Source organism: Hyperoodon ampullatus, assembly GCF_949752795.1.
Source record: "Hyperoodon ampullatus genome assembly, chromosome: 3".
Taxonomy (NCBI): domain Eukaryota; kingdom Metazoa; phylum Chordata; class Mammalia; order Artiodactyla; family Ziphiidae; genus Hyperoodon; species Hyperoodon ampullatus.
The window spans coordinates 67,000,310-67,021,389 of NC_136916.1; positions in this window are offsets into that span (position 1 = coordinate 67,000,310).

Sequence of the window (21,080 nt, forward strand, 5' to 3'; positions counted from 1 at the left end):
TATAGTCTAAGAGTGCCACAAAAGCCCATTAGAGAAAAGGCAGAGGTTCATTTCCCTCCCTCCAGCTGGATGTGGCCTGGGTTTGCAAGGGCAGGCAGGGACACTCTGTGTACCATAAAAAGGCATCCCTCCACGGTCCTGTGCCAGGGTGAATGGCTTGGCAAGTAGGGTAGGAGCTGGATGCCAGACTCCCTTGAACAGTCAGCAACATGTAGAGTTGGACACAGCGGCTCCGCTTACCCAGCTGTATCACCCCCGCCCCAATATATGAACTTATTTCACAGAAGTTCAGCATTTACAAAATCTCAAAGTATTCCCCCACGTCCTCTCACTCAATCCTCACAACAACCCTGCGAGATTGGCCACATTGGTATTACTGTCCCATTTTAGAGATGAGAAAACTGATGCTAAAAGACGTGAATGACTTGCCAATGTCAGCTGGCTAGTATGAGATGGGGCTGGATGTAGAACTGCCACCTTTGTGACATCACTCAGTGCAAGGTGGCCCTGGAGCAGGGAGTGGGGCATGCATTGTAGCAGGTAAGCTTTCCATCTTGTCACTTGCTGCCAGCGGCCCAAACTTCAGGAGGCTCCTCTTTAGAAAGCTACCCACTTTCCCCACCCTTCCCTGCCGTCTTCAGCATTCTCACTTTTTCCTCTTTTTCTGATGGATCACACCTCTAAGACACTCAGTCAACACCCACCCCCAGCATCATTACATTAGTTTCCACATTACAGGCTTCAGGGCAGATAAATCACAATTACTTATTCAAAGGAGTGAGGGAATTAACATGCCCTGAGTGGATTTTGCCCTTAATTTAACAAGCCAGTGCATTTGCTGTGGGTCTAGGCTAAGGGCCGTCCCACCTGGGCAGGAGCTGGCTGGCCTTTCATGGGGCATCAGGGCCAAAAGCAGATGAAACTCAACCCCTGCTGACAGGAGGAAGAGGCAGCCCAGTTGGAGGACTTGGAAAACATTTTGGCGCCTTGTTCTGGGTGTAACCAGAAACCTGCTCTAACCGGGAGGCGTGGTTTTTCCCCTGCACTGCTGAGCGATGATGCTCTAGGCTCAGCTTTCTCTGCCGGCTCAGCTTTCTCTGCCTGCACCCCGCTTAAGGGCAGAGATTAGAGAGGCCCCCAGACATCCCACACATTCTTTGTTTAAAAACCTTCTGCCCTCAGTTTGGCAGTAGATCCCAACTGGAGACTTACAGTGAGAACAGCCACTAGACCAAGGAACCCACTAGATCAAGGGACCCACTGGAGCAGGTCACCCACTGGAGCAGAGATTTGCAGATAGAATTCAGAGGGGTCTGTGGACTTAGACACACAAAAATGACACCTTTATTTTCCCTAACCTCTAAATGTAATTCAGCATTTTGTCCCATTGTGAATGCAAGCAACAAACCCCAGTAGTATTAGTAGCACTTGGAATTCTGTCCCCACAGAAATCACCAACATTTTCATATCACATTACAATTGTCATGGTTATCTTGCGATATGGTTTATGCTCCTCACTACTTCAAAATTAGGGTAGTTGTTAGATGTGTTGCTGGATCCTAACTGAGGGGTTAATAAAGAAACAAACATGACTATATCAGAATTCAAAAAATATTTTGATTACCATATTTCAATATAATTGTTTTCATTTGCAATCCTATGTATTTTATTTTTTGTATTTAACAACATTATTCTGAGAAGGTGGTCTATGGCACCAAGAAAGTAAAACCATTAAAATCTCATGCATCCAAAATAACCTTCACAGTGGGCAGAAGCTACAGGTCACATCACTGAGGGGGAGGGGGTTAAGATACAGATTCCAGGACCTTGTCACAGGTTGGGTTCTCTGGGAAGCTAACTCTGAGATGGGGTTTATTAGGAAGTGCCTTTGGGATCAACACCTGTGGAAGGGAGAGGACGGAAACAGGATTGAGCAGAGGGAAAAGATGTAGTCTCCATAGAAGCCTCAGCTGGCCCTGTGTACAGTTCTGAGGCTGGGATGACTCTTCAAATTTGTCATGAGTTGAAGTATCAGGGCCAGGCCTTTATATCCCCACGTTGACCAGTTATTAGATGCAGTTGCCCCCGGAAAGGGATATGACCTTGGGCAAGGCTGCTCTTCCAGTCAAGACATTTTCCAGAGAGAGCTGGCAGCTGAGGACTCCCTGCCAGCAGCACTCCCAGAAGCTGGGGGAGAAAGCCATTCATTCCTGAGGGGGATCTAGGTGATGGTTCACAATCCACCAGAGGCTCCACCTCAGGCCCATTGCAGCTGAATCCCTGCATGGAGTCCAGGACCTTTCATTTTTAAAGTTCTCCCAATGATTCTGATGCTCTGCCAGGTTTGGAAGCCCTTGATTCCAGAGCTGGAGGGGGCTCTGAGATCATGACATCCAAGGGACTTATTCAAGAGCAGGAGGCTGCTGACCTGGCCTCATCCATAGCACCTTTCAATTTACCAATTTCACTCAACAATATTTATTGAGAGTCTTTCACCATGCTGGGCACTGGGGGTGCACTAGTGAGCAAAAGAGACACAGTCTCTGCCCTCAGGACACTTACAGTCCAGGGTTTCACAAGCCTCTCAATGCAGGATGCTGCACAGGGGACTGAGTTGGCACAACTTCTCTGCAGGGCAAGTTGACATCATTATCAAAATTGTAAAGGTACCTACTCAGCATGTCTACTTCTAGGTATTTATCCTGCAGCTAGATCTCCATATGAGTGAAGTAACATAAGGAAAGGATATTAACCAAGAAATTATTTATAATAGTAAACATCTGAAAAGGCCTCAGTGATCATCATAGGGACTGGTTGAATAAACTGTAGTGCACACAAAGGAATCCTATGCAGCTATTAAAAAAAAAAGAGGTAGCTCTATATATGTTATATATATATATATATATATAACCCAACAACAATCCTACAAGGCATATCAGTAAACAATAGAAAGGGGGGGGAGATGCAGAACCATATATAACATGTCAAAATTTGGGTGAAAAAAGGGGAAATATTTATGTGAACCCATGAGTTTTCAGCTGCGCAAGAGTTTTAAAAAATGAGGGAATCAGTCTGTCCAGTAAGAAAAACAGAAACCACCCAAGGTGTTTTAGACAGAGAGAATTTAATTCAGGAAATTGATTAGACAAACGAGGCAAGAGTTGAGAAACCAAATAGGGGAAGGCAAGGCAGCTCAGAAACTAGCAGCTCAAGGAAGCTGCTGGACCTGTCCACTGGAAGGACAAATGGATGAGGCTGTCCCTGGGGCTGAGAGGCTGGAGTCTCAGTGGGTCTGTCCCCCATCCATGGAGGAGACGCAGCTGCTGCCGAGAAACCACCCAAGGCAGAGAGGGAGGGGAAGAGAGGACCTTTTCTCTTCCTCTTTTGCCCTTTATCTCCTGCTGGGTGCCTCCCCTTGACTTGTGCTCAACCTGAAGCCAGCTGACCCAGTACCTTGGAAACAGTAGCCAGTGAGGGGCAGCCTCTTCGGGTACAAAGAAGAGCAGGGGAAAGCGAGGTGTGGACCTGTGGGCTAGTGTAACAGTGATGAGCATAATGAGTACATGCTTATAAAATGCAGAGTATCTCCCAGAGGCCACATAAGAAGTAGTAATGGTATGGCCTCTAGGAGTTGGGGACTTGGAAGGGAGACCTAGTTTGTATTAAGTTCCCCCTGGTACTTTTAAATTTTGTACCACATTGCCTATTTGGAATAAAATGCCTGCCTGACATTCATATTTAGTTCATCAGAAAGGGCAAGGCTGTTACATTTTTTCATTGGAAAACATCCTGGAAAAAAAGTGCCAGCAAAATCTCCCCCCAAACCTCCTGTGATTACACATCCCACCCCGAGACAGCACAGCAGTTTTTCTGTGGGTCTTTTTCACAAGTGTCTTCTTCCCATCCCTCCTTTCACTGCCCCATCCCTGAGAGGTGGAAGCGCAGCCCTGAGTGGAGGCCTGAGAGCTGGAGGACCTTTTCTTCTCGTCAGCAGCTGGCCTGCTGATGATCTCACAACACATCTGTAGCCACTTAGAAAACTGCCTGCCGGAAGGCCTCAGCTCACAGCCCAGAGTGGCGCCTGCCTGTCAGAGCACAGGGCTTACCACCTCCGTGGAGGGGCGGCTGCTCAGACGTGGGGCTCTTACCCTTCCCCAGGGAACAGCACACACTGTCTGCCACGGCCAAAGCCCCAGACGCCCACGGGGAGGATGGTGTGGGTCCCTGTACTCTTGGGCTCTGCCGTTGACTGATGCCACGTTCTACATTCAATACTCCATAAAGATGGGCAGTGGAAGAAGGGAGGGGCCCCCTCCTCTCTTTGAAAATTAACTCTTGTTGAACTCTGTGATGAGAAAGTAGAGGCACAGGAAGTGTGAGCGACTTGCCCAAGGTCGCACTGCTTGTGAGTGGCAGAGGTCGGGGTGGAATCACAAGTCAGCCCTCTCTCTGTGCAGACAGGAACTCCGAGGCCACCAAGGGGGTCACAGAGACATCGACCCAGGGGTCTGTGCCCTTCTGTGCTTCCTCCCTTGTCCCTTAGGGGATCCCAAATCAGACTGCAGCAATTCCTCGCTAAAGCTCTCTGAATCTCGGTTTTCTTGGCTGTAAGGTGGGACCACAGATACACATCTAAAAGGTTATGATGAGGATCGTTTGCCAACGACTGCAATGTTTCTGGCACATATGTCGCAACAAATATGAATCTTCTTCTTCCTTCTCTTTAGTATCCTTGTTCTGAAACCTCACAGGTTGCTTGAGGCTCAAACAAGAACACTGCCCTCTCTCCAGAAGCCTCGGGCTATGCCAAAAGGTCCCATGGGCAGGCCTGGGAGCTGGGCTCTGCAGCCTGAATCCTTCTACCCTGAAATCCAGATCCAGATCCAGATTCACTTGGCATGCCGTCTCTCCTCCTAACTCAAGGCAGCGAGGGCAGGTTGGGTTAACTTTCCCCGCTATTAACATTTCCAGGACTGGGTTCCCAAGTAAATTCTGAACAATTATCCTAAGAAAAAGAAATGAAAATACTCTCTCAGCTTGAGGCTTCCACTGTTCAAAGGCAGGGCTAAGTGGGTTCTCTGGCAGATGCACTTCTGTTAGCATATCTGGGTCTCTGCTCAGCTCCCTCATACCTGCCCCTTCCCCACCCCCTCCCACCCCAGATCATGATGATCTAAATAAGCAACCAGATCTATTATTGAACGAGGCTTGTTGTAACCTTTGTTTCTCAAATGAGTCTCCCTGGCTCCTGGCCCCAGAGCTCTCCTTTCTGTGTGACGGAGGCCACTTCACCCTCATCGTGGGCTCAGCCCCTCTCCAGCCTCTGAGACTGATTCTGTCAATGGCTGGTACCAATGGAAGGAGCCTGAGGCTGCCACTTACCTCAGTGGCTTAATTTCAGGTCATCCTTGCTGTGGGTCTCACTGTGGCCTCCCGCCTAGAGTGCTACCTTTGCTGTGTCAGCTCCCACGGGATCCTTCAGCTGCTCACCTGGCTAGACATCCCTTGTTGTCTGTAACAGCTGGACCTGCTGAGGGCTTCCCCAAGCCATCCTCATTCTCTCTCTCTCTCTCTTTCTCATCTGCTAACGTCTGATAAGTGCAGCTCCTGGGCATGGAAATATGGAGATGAAGGAGATACAGCCCCTGGTCCCCTATCTCCCCAGGACTTCGTAGTTGAGCAGAAGAGATAGGCATGTAATGAGACAACTACAGCCCAGTAGGCCAGGGTTCTGTTGGAACGATGCACGAGGAACTCTGAAAAAAACAATAAGGGAAGAAGCATTGAAGTTTGCCCAGAGGAGTCAAGGGTGGTGTTCCAGTTATTTCTTGCTCCAAAACAAACCACCCCAAAACTTAGTGGCACAAAACAACCATGTGTGTTTGCAGATTCTGTAGATCAGGAATTTGGACAGGGCACTGTGGGGCTGTGTCTTCCCTGCTCTATGATGCCTGGGGCCTCAGTGGGGGTGACTCTAATGGCTGGAGGTGACTTGAAGATTGAGTGTCTGGGCTGGGCTGGCTGAAGAATGAGCTCAGCTGGGACTGTTGACCAAAGTGCCTACTTGTGGCCTCTCCAGAATGGTGGTCTCAAGGTAGTTGGACTTTTTACATGGTGTCTCAGGGGTTCAAGAGTGAGTGTTCCCAGTGAACAAGGCGGAAGCTACATGGCCTTTTACGACTTAGCCTCAGAAGACATGCAGCATTTCTTTCAATGTGCTCTACGAGTCAAGCAGTCTTAAGACCAAACAGAGGGACTTCCCTGGTGGCACAGTGGTTAAGAATCCGCCTGCCAATGTAGGGGACATGGGTTTGAACCCATGAAGAAGAAGAATCTTCCCATGTGGGAAGATCCCACATGCCATGGAGCAACTAAGCCTGTGTGCAACAACTACTGAGCCTGTGCTCTAGAGCCCACAAGCCACAACTACTGAGCCTGCGTGCCACAACTACTGAAGCCCACGCACCTAGAGCCCATGCTCCGCCACAAGAGAAGCCACCACAATGAGAAGCCCACACACCATAACAAAGAGTAGTCCCCACTCACCGCAACTAGAGAAAACCTGCACGCAGCAACGAAGACCCAACGCAGCCATAAACAAATAAATAAATACATTTATTTAAAAAAAAAAAGACCAACCAGATTCAAGGGATGGGGTTGTAGAATCTACCTCTTGATGGGAGGAGAAGCAAAAAACAAAAACAAACAAACAAAAAAACCCCATTGCAGCCATGTTTTCAAACTGTCACAGAAGTTTTTTGGAAGAGATACTCTCTGAGCTAAATTTTGAAGGCAAATTAGAAATTTACCGGATGGACAGAGTGTGGAGGGTGTCCCAGGCTGAGGGATCAGCATATGCAAAAGCCCAGGGACACAAGAGTGGATTGTATTACATGAAATAAGTCCTATCAGATTTCCTAGGAGCTCAGCAAAGATATCCTTCCTGCCTCTCACCAGGCAGCCATCCTCTGCTGGTCCTCCCAGACTGCTGGGGCCCAGAACTCAGACACCAGCTCCTCAACAGAGGGCTCATCCGGATCAGGGTTTAAGTGGCAAATCCACGTCCCAGCGGTCCCACTTGGCTCCCCAAGCCATAGTGAGCACACAGGGAGATGCCACCTGGGAGAGGCTTGAATAGAGTCTAGTCCTTCCCCACATCCACGTTCTCATCTCAGCTCTTGATTTAGAAGCCACTGAGGCCCAGCCAAACTTTTCCTGGTTTGGTTTTTCAAAGCACTGAAGGCTCTGTGTCTGTTGGCTTGAATCCCAGCAATTCTTTCCATAAAGGTTAGTTCTTTTGATTCCAGGCGTAAAAACTCAGACTAGATTAAACAAAAAAGGGAAATTATTGGTTCTTGTAACTAGAATGTTCTAGAAACGAATCATGGAGTTTAAACAATATCAGAATTCTATCTCTTCCTCTCAATTTCTCAGCTGTGCATTTTTTCTGTGTTGACTTCATTTTCAGGTAGCATCTCCTCAAAAGTAACGACCAGTAGCTTGGAAAACTCCAGGCTTAACTATTTAATACTGAGAGGCAGCAAACGGCTCTTCTTCCCCAAATGCTTGAGCTTCCTTCCCAAAGAGGGTTCTGATTGGCCCAGCTCCGATCATATGCCCTTCCCAGATCCAATCACCAGGGCCACAAACGTGTAGTATTCTGACCAGCTATGACTGAATCAAGCTAACCCCTAGTAGGGGTTAAGGGTTAGTTTTTAGCCCCGCAATAACCACATAGAATCACTTCATTTCAAGAAATAAGGGTTCTAGGGACTTCCCTCGTGGCTCAGTGGTTAAGAATCTGCCTGCCAAGGCAGGGGACACGGGTTCGAGCCCTGGTCTGGGAAAATCCCACATGCTGCGGAGCAACAAAGCCCGTGCGCCACAACTACAGAGCCTGTGCTCTAGAGCCTGCAAGCCACAACTACTGAGCCCGTGTGCTGCAACTACCAAAGCCCATGCACCCTACAGCCCGTGTTCTGCCTCAAGAGAAGCCACTGCAATGGGAAGTGCGCGCACTGCAACGAAGAGTAGCCCCCACTCGCCGCAACTACAGAAAGCCTGCACACAGCAATGAAGACCCAACACAGCCAAAAATAAATAAGAAATAAGGGTTCTAGATTTTAAAATATTTTGTGTCATTTTTTAGTCATTTTCAGGGTGTTTATTGTTTAAAATTACCTGCTCCTTCACCATTCTTAGAAGTTGAACTCATGGCCTCTGTTGAACTCATGGTTCACTTTTGAAAATGGTGTCTTTGGCTGAATAACTGCATTAAATTTTTCTTATAACCTAAAAAAAAAAAAGAGAGAGAAAGAAACAGGGGTTCTGTAACTAGAATGGAAAAGGAAAATGTGAAGGGAAGACAAAAGTTAGCTGCCATGGTCCCAGGGCCACTAGAACATTTGCACAGTTTGTACACTGTGCAAGGGAGGATGGGGTGCCTTCTGTATTTTCCCAGAGGGCGTTCCTTTTTCTAATTCACACAAAGGTGGCCATGTGGACTACTGCTGGGCTTTACAAAGTCGACCACACTTTCCTTTCCCCAGTGCTTCAGTACTGCCTGGAAAACCCCTCCTCATTCTTCATGTCCTTGTTTGAATGCCTACTCCTCCATGAACTGGCTGGGATGAGCCATGAGTTCCCCATAAGCCCTCAGAATTATGACTTCTGCCTCAGTCATGATCTTACAGTTGAACAGTTGTGATTCCTCATCCGTGTCTCCTCATCTGGCTGAAGACAGGCTCCACGAGGACATGGAGTGGGTCTGAGCTCCCCTTCCTGGCTGGCAGGAGATCCCTCCTGGGGATCTGCACAGGTGGGATCTGTTCAGTGGATGGGAAGAGAACAGAATTGTCCTCCTTGCTGCCACAGCCTCTCTCCTAGCTGTGACTGCCCAAGTCAGTTACAGGGGAACATGAGCCCTGCACTTTGGTCACAAAAGACTGTTGGCCTGATCTGTGCATCTTCTGTCTGTCTCCCCGCACCCAGCCTCTGGAGATATTCCCCAAAGGAAGGGGACTTGAAAGGTGCATCCACAGGGCCACCACCCAAGGTGGAGGCCCCAGAAATCAAGCACTTTTCTCCAGGAAACCTCTGGGGAAGAGAAGGTGGCTGGCCTCCATCGGGGCCTCACTGAGGACTGCCAGGCAACTGCTCTAGGGCTCAGCTCTAGCTCCTGATTAAAACCAGATCCAGGAGCTTGGAGCCTTTGGTGAAACTGGATACCTATCAGTATAGGCAAAGGAAATATACTGCGGGAGGGAGGGAGGCTGGCCGGCAACCCGGCAGTGCTGGGCTGGGCAGTAGGTTGAGGCTTCCTTCTGAAAGGTCCCCAGGAGCCCTTGCTATGTGGGATGATGACAGCTTTGAGAAACTGGAGACCAGAACACACCCATTTCTCTGTCACTTTCTTCCCGCTTCCTCTCTCGTTGTCTACTTCTTTTCTTCAGATAGAAGACTTGGGTTCAATCCCACTACCAACTTTTATCCATTTGGGGTAGTTATTTAACCTCTCTGAGCCTCAATTTTATCATCTATAAAATGGGGGTGAAAATAGTACCTACTTGATTGGCTTATTTTAGGATTAACAGTGATACTGCGTGAAAAGTGCTTAGCACAGGACCTGGAACAGAGTAAGCCCTTATTAAATGTCAGTTATTGTTATGCTTTCTGTCTCCCTTTTTTTCTATGAAAAGCTATTTGGTACCATTAAACTATAAACACAATCTTTGATGATTACAGTAAGGAAAACATTTCATGTCCCCAATGGCAGATAAAGCATTGGCTGTGGGGTCAGACAGCCCAGGATTGTAATCCCAGCTCTGCCATTTACAAACTGTGTAAGTCATTCCAAGGACTTAACCTCTCTGAACCTCAGTGCCCCCATCTGTAAAATGGGATACTGATAATACCTGACCTGCCTACACCCCAGGATTGCTGTGCATGTCACATGGGATATATGTGTGAAGGGTCATTGGAAACTGTACAGAGCCATATACCTTGGTAATCATTATTTATGCTTTCATTATTGTGTCTTCCTTTTGGCTGTCTTATTTTCTCTTCTTTGGTCCTTCTCTTCTTTTTCCCAAAGTCTTGAGTCAAAAAAACTTCGTGGGACCGTAGAGTGTTAGAGCTGGGAGACCTTTGTGACCATGGGTTCAGTTGTTCTATTAGAAATCACGAGACTTCCCTGGTGGTCCAGTGGTAAAGAATCTGCCTTCCAATGCAGGAGATGTGGATTCGATCCCTGGTCAGGGAACTGAGATACCACATGCCGCAGGGCAACTAAGTCCACGTGCCACAACTACTGAGCTCATGCACCTCAACTAGAGAGACTGTGTGCCACAAACTACAGAGCCCATGCACTCTGGAGCCTGTGCACCACAACTACAGAGCCCACATGCTCTGGAGCCTGCGTGCCACAACTAGAGAGATAAAACCCGCACTCCACAACTAGAGAGAAGCCCATGTGCCTCAATGAAAGATCCCATGTGCCACAACTAAAGACCTAACGCAGCCAAAAATAACTTGCAGAAACAAAAAGAAATTCAGATTCCTGGGCTCTAACCCAAACCTCGAGAATCAGAATCTCTTACTTTTTTTTTAAATTAATTTTTATTGGAGTATGGTTGCTTTACAATGTTGTGTTAGCCTCCACTGCACAACAAAATGAGTCAGCCATACACATACAGACATCCTCTCCCTTTTGGACTTCCCTCCCATTTAGGTTGCCACAGTTCACTAGGTGAGTTTCCTGTGCTGTACAGCATGTTCCCATCTGTTGTCCGTCTTATACATAGTATCAATAATATATGTGTGCCAATCCCAGTCTCCCGATTCCTCCCACCCCACTCCTTTCCCCCTTGGTATCCACACATTTGTTCTCTACATCTGTGTCTCTATTTCTGCTTTGCAACTAAGATCATCTATACCATTTTTCTAAATTCCACATATATGCGTTATTATACAATATTTGCTTTTCTCTTTCTGACTTACTTCATTCTTTTTTTTTTTTTTTTGGTGGTACGCGGGCCTCTCACTGTTGTGGCCTCTCCCACTGCGGAGCACAGGCTCCGGACGTGCAGGCTCAGCAGCCATGGCTCACGGGCCTAGCCGCTCCGCGGCATGTGGGATCTTCCCGGACCGGGGCACTAACCTGCGTCCCCTGCATCGGCAGGCAGACTATCAACCACTGCACCACCAGGGAAGCCCTGACTTACTTCATTCTGTATGACACTCTCTAGGTCCAACCACATCTCCACAAATGAACCAATTTCATTCCTTTTTATGGCTGAGTAATATTCCATTATATATATGTACCACATCTTCCTTATCCATTCATCTGTCGATGGACATTTAGGTTGCTTCCATGCCCTGGCTATTGTAAATAGTGCTGCAGTGAACATTGGGATGCATGTGTCTTTTTGAATTATGGTTTTCTCTGGGTATATGCCCAGTAGTGGGATTGCTGGGTCATATGGTAGTTCTATTTTTAGTTTTTTAAAGAACCTCCATACTGTTCTGCATAGTGGCTGTACCAATTTACATTCCCACCAACAGTGTACGAGGGTTCCCTTTTTTCCACACCCTCTCCAGCATTTGTTTTTAGATTTTCTGATGATGCCCATTCTAACTGGTGTGACATGACATCTCATTGTAGTTTTGATTTGTATTTCTCTAATAATTAGTGATGTTGGGCAGCTTTCCGTGTGCTTCTTGTCCATCTGTTTGTCTTCTTTGGAGGAATGTTTATTTAGGTCTTCTGCCCACTTTTTTTTTTTGCGGTACGCGGGCCTCTCACTGTTGTGGCCTCTCCCACTGCGGAGCACAGGCTCCGGATGTGCAGGCTCAGCTGCCATGGCTCACGGGCCCAGCCGCTCCGCGGCATGTGGGATCCTCCCGGACCAGGGCACGAACCCGTGTCCCATGCATCGGCAGGCGGACTCTCCACCACTGCGCCACCAGGGAAGCCCCTGCCTACTTTTTGATTCGGTTGTTTGTTTTTTTGATATTGAGCTGTATGAGCTGCCTGTATATATTGGAGATTAATCCGTTGTCAGTTACTTCGTTTGCAAATATTTTCTCCCATTTTGAGGGTTGTCTTTTCATCTTGTTTATGGTCTCCTTTGCTGTGCAAAAGTTTTTAAGTTTGATTAGGTCCCATTTGCTTATTTTTGTTTTAATTTTCATTACTCTAGGAGGTGGGTCAAAAAAGATGTTGCTGTGGTTTATGTCAAAGAGTGTTCTGGGGACTTCCCTGGTGGTGCAGTGGTTAGGAATCCGCCTGCCAATGCAGGGGACGTGAGTTCGAGCTCTGGTCCGGGAAGATCCCACATGCTGTGGAGCAACTAAGCCTGTGTGCCACACTACTGAGCCTGTGCTCTAGAGCCTGCAAGCCACAACTACTGAGCCTGAAAGCTACAACTACTGAGCCCACCTGTCACAACTACTGAAGCCTGTGTGCCTAGAGCCAGTGCTCCGCAACAAGAGAAGCCACTGCAATGAGAAGCCTGCGCACCACAATGAAGAGCAGCCCCCACTCAATGCAACTAGAGAAAGCCTGCACATAGCAGTGAAGACCCAGTGCAGCCATAAATAAATAAATAAATAAATAAATAAATAAATAAATAAATAAATAAATAAATAGAGTGTTCTGCCTATGTTTCCTCTAAGAGTTTTATAGTGTCTGGTCTTTAATCCATTTTGAGTTTATTTTTGTGTATGGTGTTAGGGAGTGTTCTAATTCCATTCTTTTACATGTAGCTGTCCAGTTTTCCCAGCACCACTTATTGAAGAGACTGTCTTTTCTCCATTATATATTTTTGCCTCCTTTGTCATAGACTAGGTGACCATAGGTGTGTGGGTTTATCTCTGGACTTTCTATCCTGTTCCATTGATCTATATTTCTGTTTTTGTGCCAGTATCATACTGTCTTGATTACTGTAGCTTTGTAGTATAGTCTGAAGTCAGGGAACCTGATTCCTCTAACTCCGTTTTTCTTTCTCAAGATTGCTTTGGCTATTCGGGGTCTTTTGTGTTTCCATACAAATTGTAAATTTTTTTTTCTAGTTCTGTGAAAAATGCCATTGGCGATTTGATAGGGCTTGCATTGAATCTGTAGGTTGCTTTGGGTAGTATAGACATTTTCACAACATTGATTCTTCCAATCCAAGAACATGGTAGGTATATCTCTCCATCTGTGTATGTCATCTTTGATTTCTTTCATCAGTGTTTTATAGTTTTCTCAGTAGAGGTCTTTGCCTCCTTAGGTAGGTTTATTCCTAGGTATTTTATTTTTTTGTTGCAATGGTAAATGGGATTGGTTCCTTAATTTCTCCTTTTGCCCTTTCATTGTTAGTGTATAGGAATACAAGAGATTTTGGTGTATTAATTTTGTATCCTGCAACTTTACCAAATTCATTGATTAGCTCTAGTAGTTTTCTGGTGGCATCTTTAGGATTCTCTATGTATAGTATCATGTCATCTGCAAACGGTGACAGTTTTTTTTTATTTGTTTGGTTTTTCTTTGTGGTACGCAGGCCTCTCACTCTTGTGGCCTCTCCCACTGCGGAGCACAGGCTCTGGACGTGCAGGCTCAGCAGCCATGGCTCACGGGCCCAGCCGCTCCACGGCGTGTGGGATCTTCCTGGACCAGGGCACGAACCTGTGTCCCCTGCATCGGCAGGTGGACTCTCAACCACTGTGCCACCAGGGAAACCCTGTTTGCTAGTATTTTGTTGAGGATTTTGTGTCTATGTTCATCAGTGATATTGGCCTGTAATTTTCATTTTTTGTGATATCTTTGTCTGGCTTTGGTATCAGGGTGATTGTAGCCTCGTAGAATGAGTTTGGGAGTGTTCCACCCTCTGCAATTTTTTGGAAGAGTTTGAGAAGGATAGGTGTTAGCTATTCTCTAAATGTTTGGTAGAATTCACCTGTGAAGCCATCTGGTCATGGGCTTTCATTTGTTGGAAGATTTTTAATCACAGGTTTAATTTCATTACTTGTGATTCATCTGTTCATATTTTATATTTCTTTTTGGCTCAGTCTCGGAAGGTTGTACTTTTCTAAGAATTTTTCCATTTCATCCAGGCTGTCCATTTTATTGCCATACAGTTGCTTGTAGTAATCTCTTTGTATTTGTATTTGATCCTTTGTATTTCTATAGTGTCAGTTGTAACTTCTCCTTTTTTGATTCTAATTTTACTGATTTGAGTCCTCTCACTTTTTTTCTTGATGAGTCTGGCTAAAGGTTTATCAATTTTGTTTATCTTCTCAAAGAACCAGCTTTTAGTTTTATTGATCTTTGCTATTGTTTTCTTCTTTTCTACTTCATTTATTTCCGCTCTGATCTTTATTTCTTTCCTTCTACTAACTTTGAGTTTTGTTTGTTCTTCTTTCTCTAGTTGCTTTAGGTATAAGGTTAGGTTGCTTATTTGAGATTTTTCTTGTTTCTTGAGGTAGGATAGTATTGCTATAAACTTCCCTCTTAGAACTGCTTTTGCTGCATCCCATAGGTTTTGGGTTGTTGTGTTTTCATTGTCATTTATTTCTAGTATTTTTTGATTTCCTCTTTAATTGCTTCAGTGATCTCTTGGTTATTTAGTAGCATATTGTTTAGCCTCCATGTGTCTGTATTTTTTACAGTTATTTTTTCTTGTAATTGATTTCTAATCTCATAGTGTTGTGGTTGGGAAAGATGCTTGATACAATTTCAATTTTCTTAAATTTACCAGGGCTTGATTTGTGACCCAAGATGTGATCTATCCTGGAGAATGTTCTGTGAGCACTTGAGAAGAAAGTGTATTTTGCCACTTTCGGGTGGAATGTCCTATAAATATCAATTAAGTCTGTTTGGTCTCTTGTGTCATTTAAAGCAGGGGTCCCTGACCCCTGGGCCACAGACCTGTACCAGTACTAGTCCGTGGCCTGAAAGGAACCAGGCCACTCAGCAGGAGGTGAGCAGCAGACGAGCGAGCGAACTGCATCTGCCGCTCCCCATCACTCCCCATCACTCACATTACCACCTGCACCTCCCCCCACCCCCCATCCATGGAAAAATTGTCTTCTACAAAACCAGTCCCTGGTGCCAAAAATGTTGGGGACCACTGACTTAAGGCTTGTGTTTCCTTATTTATTTTCTGTTTGGATTATCTGTCCATTGGTGTAAGTGGGGTGTTTAAGTCCCCCACTACAATTGTGTTACTGTCGATTTCTCCCTTTAAGGCTCTTTGCATTTGCCTTATGTATTGAGGTGCTCCAATGTTGGGTGCATAGATATTTACAATTGTTATATTCTTGGATTAATCCTTTGATCATTATGTAGTGCCCTTCCTTGTCTCTTGTAATAGTCTTTATTTTAAAGTCTATCTTCTCTGATATGAGTATTGCTACTCCAGCTTTCTTTTGCAGAATCTCTTACTTTTTAAATGAAAATTTGTTTTAAATTACGAAAGTAACACATGCTCATTCTAAATGAGTTCCAGCAATACAGAAATAATAAGAGTAAAAATGGCCAATTCTCAGAGGTAACTGCTATTAACACTTTGGTGTGTGTCCTTGAGGGTTTTGTGTTTTTCCTGGAAAGAGCCGACCATTTTTTTTCCCCCATTAAACAAGGTCATCACTCATTTTTTAAAAAATGTAATATAGCTTGGACATCTTTCCACATCAGTACACATATGTCTGCCTCATTCTGCTTGACAGCTGCAGAGAATTCCATGATGTTGCTTATTGTGGTTGATTTAACCACTTCCTTGTTGGTGGACATTTTGGATTCTCCCTGGCGATTCATATGCAGCCAATCCAGCCTCTGTCCACATTTGGCAACCTTTGCTTTGCAGAAATGGGGAGTCAGAGGCCCAGGGAGGGGATGCAAGCAGGCCAGTGTCACAGAGCATGCTAATGGCAGAGACAGGCTTACAATTCTGGTCTCCTGATGTGCTCTTTGCATTGAACTATATCATTACAATTATTTTTTAATGGTCAAGGGAACTTAATATTTTTCTGAACATACTCCCGCTAGGAAGAGAAAAAACCTCAATGTTAATTTCATCTTGTGTATTTCTGAGAATTGGATTTTTCCCCAAACTTTTCGGAGTTTTCATTTTTCATTATGTTCTTTGTAAGAGTTCATGATTCAATAATTTTTTCCTGCACATTGTTTCTGAAGCCAACGTTTTTAATGCTAGAATCCCCAAATCCCACTTCCCCTGAGTATGACTATTCTTGGAGACCCTGATCAAATTCCACTTTAGGGACCCAAACCCTTCCCCATAATTCACCGTAACTGATGAGCTTTCCTCTCATGGAATTATAAAATTGTGACTGTGATCTATGTTCTTATTAAGTTAATTTCTCCAAGTCCTGTAGCTAACTTTCTGAGAAAGATAAATTACCCAGTTGTAACTAGTATGACATGTAATGTTTGCAGAACCCTTGTGAGAATTTGCTCTTTGCCCAGAAATTATGCTTAATTTTCCAACTAAAGGAAGGAACATTAAGCCCGCCTCCCATGAGGTAAGAGAAGTTTGATTGTGACCACTGCCCATCAAGTCATGTCCTCTTTAAAGCAGATGCCCTCAGAGCTTGGTGCTGAGTTGCAGACAAATGTTTCCAAGTCTACTGCCTCTACCACAAAGGGGTTGGTCAGAAACTGCTCAGATTTGTGAGTAAAAAGGAAGAGATGTCATTCTCAGAAAACTGACCACAGTGTTGGCAACATCTGAATGTTGTTTAGCATTGTCTTGGGCAAAAGATAAAGGGAACGCAGGACTACAGAGTAACTCTTTTGTCTGATACCTGCTTCTTGGGCCAGATAGAACTCTGGCTTCTATCTTAGAATCAGAAGTAGACCCCTCTCCTGGCTTCTAGATTGTGGCTTCTAAATATCATTGCCTCCTATAAGGACTGGACTCCTTGGAGAAATGGCTGATTCCAGGTCTAGAGCAGGAAATGTACAAAATGAGCCTGGAGCACCTTGTCATACGAAATGGCAAGGAATTTATCAAAGATGACTAGGATCCTACCGAAAGACTCAAGAGGGAAATTGAAGAGGCTCCCACTGGCCAAAGACAGGACACTTTTAGCATCTATAAGGATAGCAACTGCAATGAATTAAAACACATCAAATATGTTTCGATCCACAAATTCATAGTGACTTTCAAAAAGAAAAAAAACCAAAAACAAAAATACAATGGTCATCTTTAAAGGATGCCAGGAGGACCAATTCATTAGTTTGAAAACTAGTAAATACATGGAAAGAATCATTCATTCTGCTTTTCCTATATAAACAATACCTCATGATAACCACATAGTAGATGAGAGAAATTATCTTTTAATGGAAATATTCCAGCTCATAAGTGAAGAAAGAGTGATGAATTAGAATAGGCCCATGTTTCAACCTCTAGTGAAACCATGGATCTAGGCAATGATCACCAATGGCTGCTAAGATCACAGAAAGAGAGGCAAACAGACATCACGAGTCCTCTAAGGGAAGTACAGCAGACCCACCACTGCTGTAGTATTCTTGCCAAGAAAATCAAACCTGAATGTGAATGAGCTTTTAGATCTACCAATTTGCAAGGAGACAGAAAACATGTTAAACAACACCCTGGAAATGTAATCATCAAAATTCAGACTACAGGAAACTTTACAAGACAAACAAACTGTTCCTCCAACAAATATACTATAAAAAAATAAAATGAGGTAGTGGGGAGCTTATAGATTCAAAGAGACTTAAGAGATGTATCAACCAGTCACAAAGTATGGATATTTCAATCCTGATTTGAACAAATAGGAAAAAAAAGTTATGAGACAGGAAAATTTGAACACTCACAGGATATTTGATGATATTAGGAATTATTTTTAAATTTCCTTGAAATTCTCTATAATAAAGAGTTAAAAAAAACAAACAAACAAGCAAAACAAACCTCAATCCAGAGAAGGAAGTCTCCCTGATCTTGATGAGCACTTAAAGTGATGACCCTGGACAAATCATTTCCCCTCTCTGAGTTCCATCTCTTCACGGTTGAGTATGCTTACAAGTGATGGGGCTCTGATGGGTTGGGATAAGCACAACTGTCCATCCAATTTAAGGGTTTTCAGTCAGAGAAGATTTTAAATCTACTCTGACCTACATTTATCTGACCCTTGTGGAACTTTGTGAAGATTAATTTTTCACCCAGTGACATACTGCATTTCTTTTAAATTAGTGCAGAGTGTTTGCTGGACATTGGGGAGGGCAGGTATAGAGGCAAGGGATGTTTTTGACAAGATCCGAGGACTTTCCTGACACAAATGGGCAGTTACAGTAAAGGAGGGAAGAGCTCTGGAGTGTATTCCTAGAGGACAGATGTCTCTGAAAGTGGCGGGTGGTGTTAGGTTGGTGATGCAAAGGTTGCATCTGTAGGTTGGCTGCCCTACATTTTCTCGGATAACATCCGCTGTTTACTTGGAAATGTTGGCTGTCATGAGGAGGAGAAGGGGCTGAAGTAAAAGGGAATTGAGAAAGATGTTATAACATGCATGGGGTTTTAACTCCCATAGAATTTTTTAAAATTTATTTATATTTTGGCTGCATTGGGTCTTCGTTGCTGTGTGGGCTTTCTCTAGTTGTGGTGAGCGGGGGCCACTCTTCATCGCGGTGCGTGGGTTTCTCATTGTGGTGGCTTCTCTTGTTGCAGAGCACGGGCTCTAGGTGCTCGGGCTTCAGTAGTTGTAGCACACGGGCTCAGTAGTTGTGGCTCGCAGGCTCTAGAGTGCAGGCTCAGTGGTTGTGGCGTACAGGTTTAGTTGCTCCGTGGCATGTGGGATCTTCCTGGACCAAGGCTTGAACCCATGTCCCCTGCATTGGCAGGCAGATTCTTAACCACTGCACCACCAGGGAAACCCCCATAGACTATTTTGACATTATTTATTCCTTTGAGCAAGATGGCACATTGTCTAGTTCCACAGCACTGGTGGTCATCATCAAGACAAGGCTTCCTAGAAATCTGCAAGTCAGACAGACCCCTGTCCTTCTTTCCATGTATCAGTTAACAATGCTTTTACTTGAAAGTATGGAAGCCACTGAATAATGGGCTTAAGCAAACAGGGGCTTTTTTCTTTTTTTTTAATCACATAGCAGTACATCCAAATTAGGGGCTGTATTATCTCAGTGATTCTGAGCTAGCATCTCCTTTCCTCATGGTTATAAAATGGTTGCACCAGCTCCAGGCATCACAATCTCACACCATATTAGAGGCAGCAAGGAGAAGTTACCTTCTCAGTCTCTCCTCTCTTATCAGGAAGAAAAAGTCTTTCCCAGAAGCCCCCTAGAAGACTTCCATTTATGTTTCATTGGCCAGAACTGGGTCACATACTCAACTCAATGCAAGCTGGGAGAATAAGCATTGACTTTCCCAGTCTATACTGTGGGAGGTGAGCAAGGGAGAGAGGGGTTTGGGACAGCTGTTGGGACAGGCAATCAGTAAGTTTGCTTCTTCCAAGTTTTCCTGCTCCTGAGCAGGGTTTCCTGCACTATTCACCCTTTTCTTTTAAACGGGTCTTGCGATCTCTGCCCCCCTGCCTCTGAGATATAATATGGTTTGTGTATTATACTATCTACCTGAGGGTAGAGACAACTCTTGCTGTCGGATGGTGTTTGAGTAGAGCACTGCTGTTTACTCCCTACGTCTGCCTTTCCTGTGGACATCCATTCAGGAAGGCTTGGATCTTGTAAACAAAATGTTGGGCTTCCATCAGTCAGATAATCAGCACATATTTACAGAGTAATCTCCATTTGCCAAGCCCTGTGGAGGGCTGGGGTAGAGTCGGCGGGGAGCAGAGATGTTTAAGCAGCCATTCTTGGACTCCGGGACCACACAGGCTGGTTGGCGGAAAATGTCAGAAACCAAGGAGATGTGGAATGACAACACAGGACCACAATAGAAGCCCTGCCTGCACAAAGCAGTCTGTAATTGTGAGCCTAATGTGGGGACAAGAGACAGGGAGAGAAGATGCCCTAAAGGAGGTGGGTGCTGGCCTTCAAAATAAAAAAGATTTGAGAGGCTCAGAGGAGTGGGATCAGGGTCTGGACCCACGTGGCTGGATGGCAAGGATTATGTAGGACTCTATAAAGCTCTTGGTACTTTACAAACCTTAACTCCTTTAATCTCCACACCAACCAGGCCAAGTGGGTTTTATTGTCCTCATTTTACAGTAGCAAGGGGCCAAGGCTCAAAGTGGTTAAATAATTTACCCAAGGTTTGCTAGCCAGCATGGAGGATAGCTTAATCACAGTTCCTGCCTACCAGTTCTTTTTCCCCTATTCTCCCTTTTCTAACAGTTTTGCCCACTAGCCCAGGAGAGGTCATATGACTCAGGCCTGGCCAATCATTGTACCCTATTCCCCTCATTGTGATTGGTCCAGGGGTGGTCATGTGACCTGAACAAGTGCTGTAAGGAAATCAAAATGGAGTAAGAGATGGAGGGAAAGGTATGGAAGGGGCTCTGCCTCAGATTCTAGGCCCTAAGGCCCAGCTCCTGCAGCTTTTGCTTGAGTCCTGAGAGCTTCCTTAGCATTCCTCACAACCAGGGAGGTCAGCACATTCCTTAAAAAAAAAAAAAAAAAAAGCTTTATTAAGATATAATTCACATTACACACAATTCATCTATTTAAAATGTATAATTCAGTGGTTTGTAGTGTATTTGTACAATTGTGCAACTATTACCACATCAATTTTAGAACATTTTCTTCACCCCCCAAAGAAACTCTTTACTCCCTTTTTCCCGCAGCACCCCCAGCCTTAGGCAACCACCAATCTACTTTCTGTCTCTATGGATTTATCTGTTCTGGACATTTCATATAAATGGAATCATACACTATGTGGTCCTTTGTGACTGGCTTCTTACACTTAGCACAATATTTTCAAGGTTCAGCCAAGTTGTAGCAGCGTACATTCTTCTTTGCTGGGGCTGGTTGGGGTTGGGTTTCTAGCACTTGCAAACTAAAGGTGTGGCCAGGAGTTGAAGCCAGGTCTGACAGACACCAAAGCCCTCATTCTTTCTGTTTTTCCTGGTGAGGCCAAGTCCTGGAG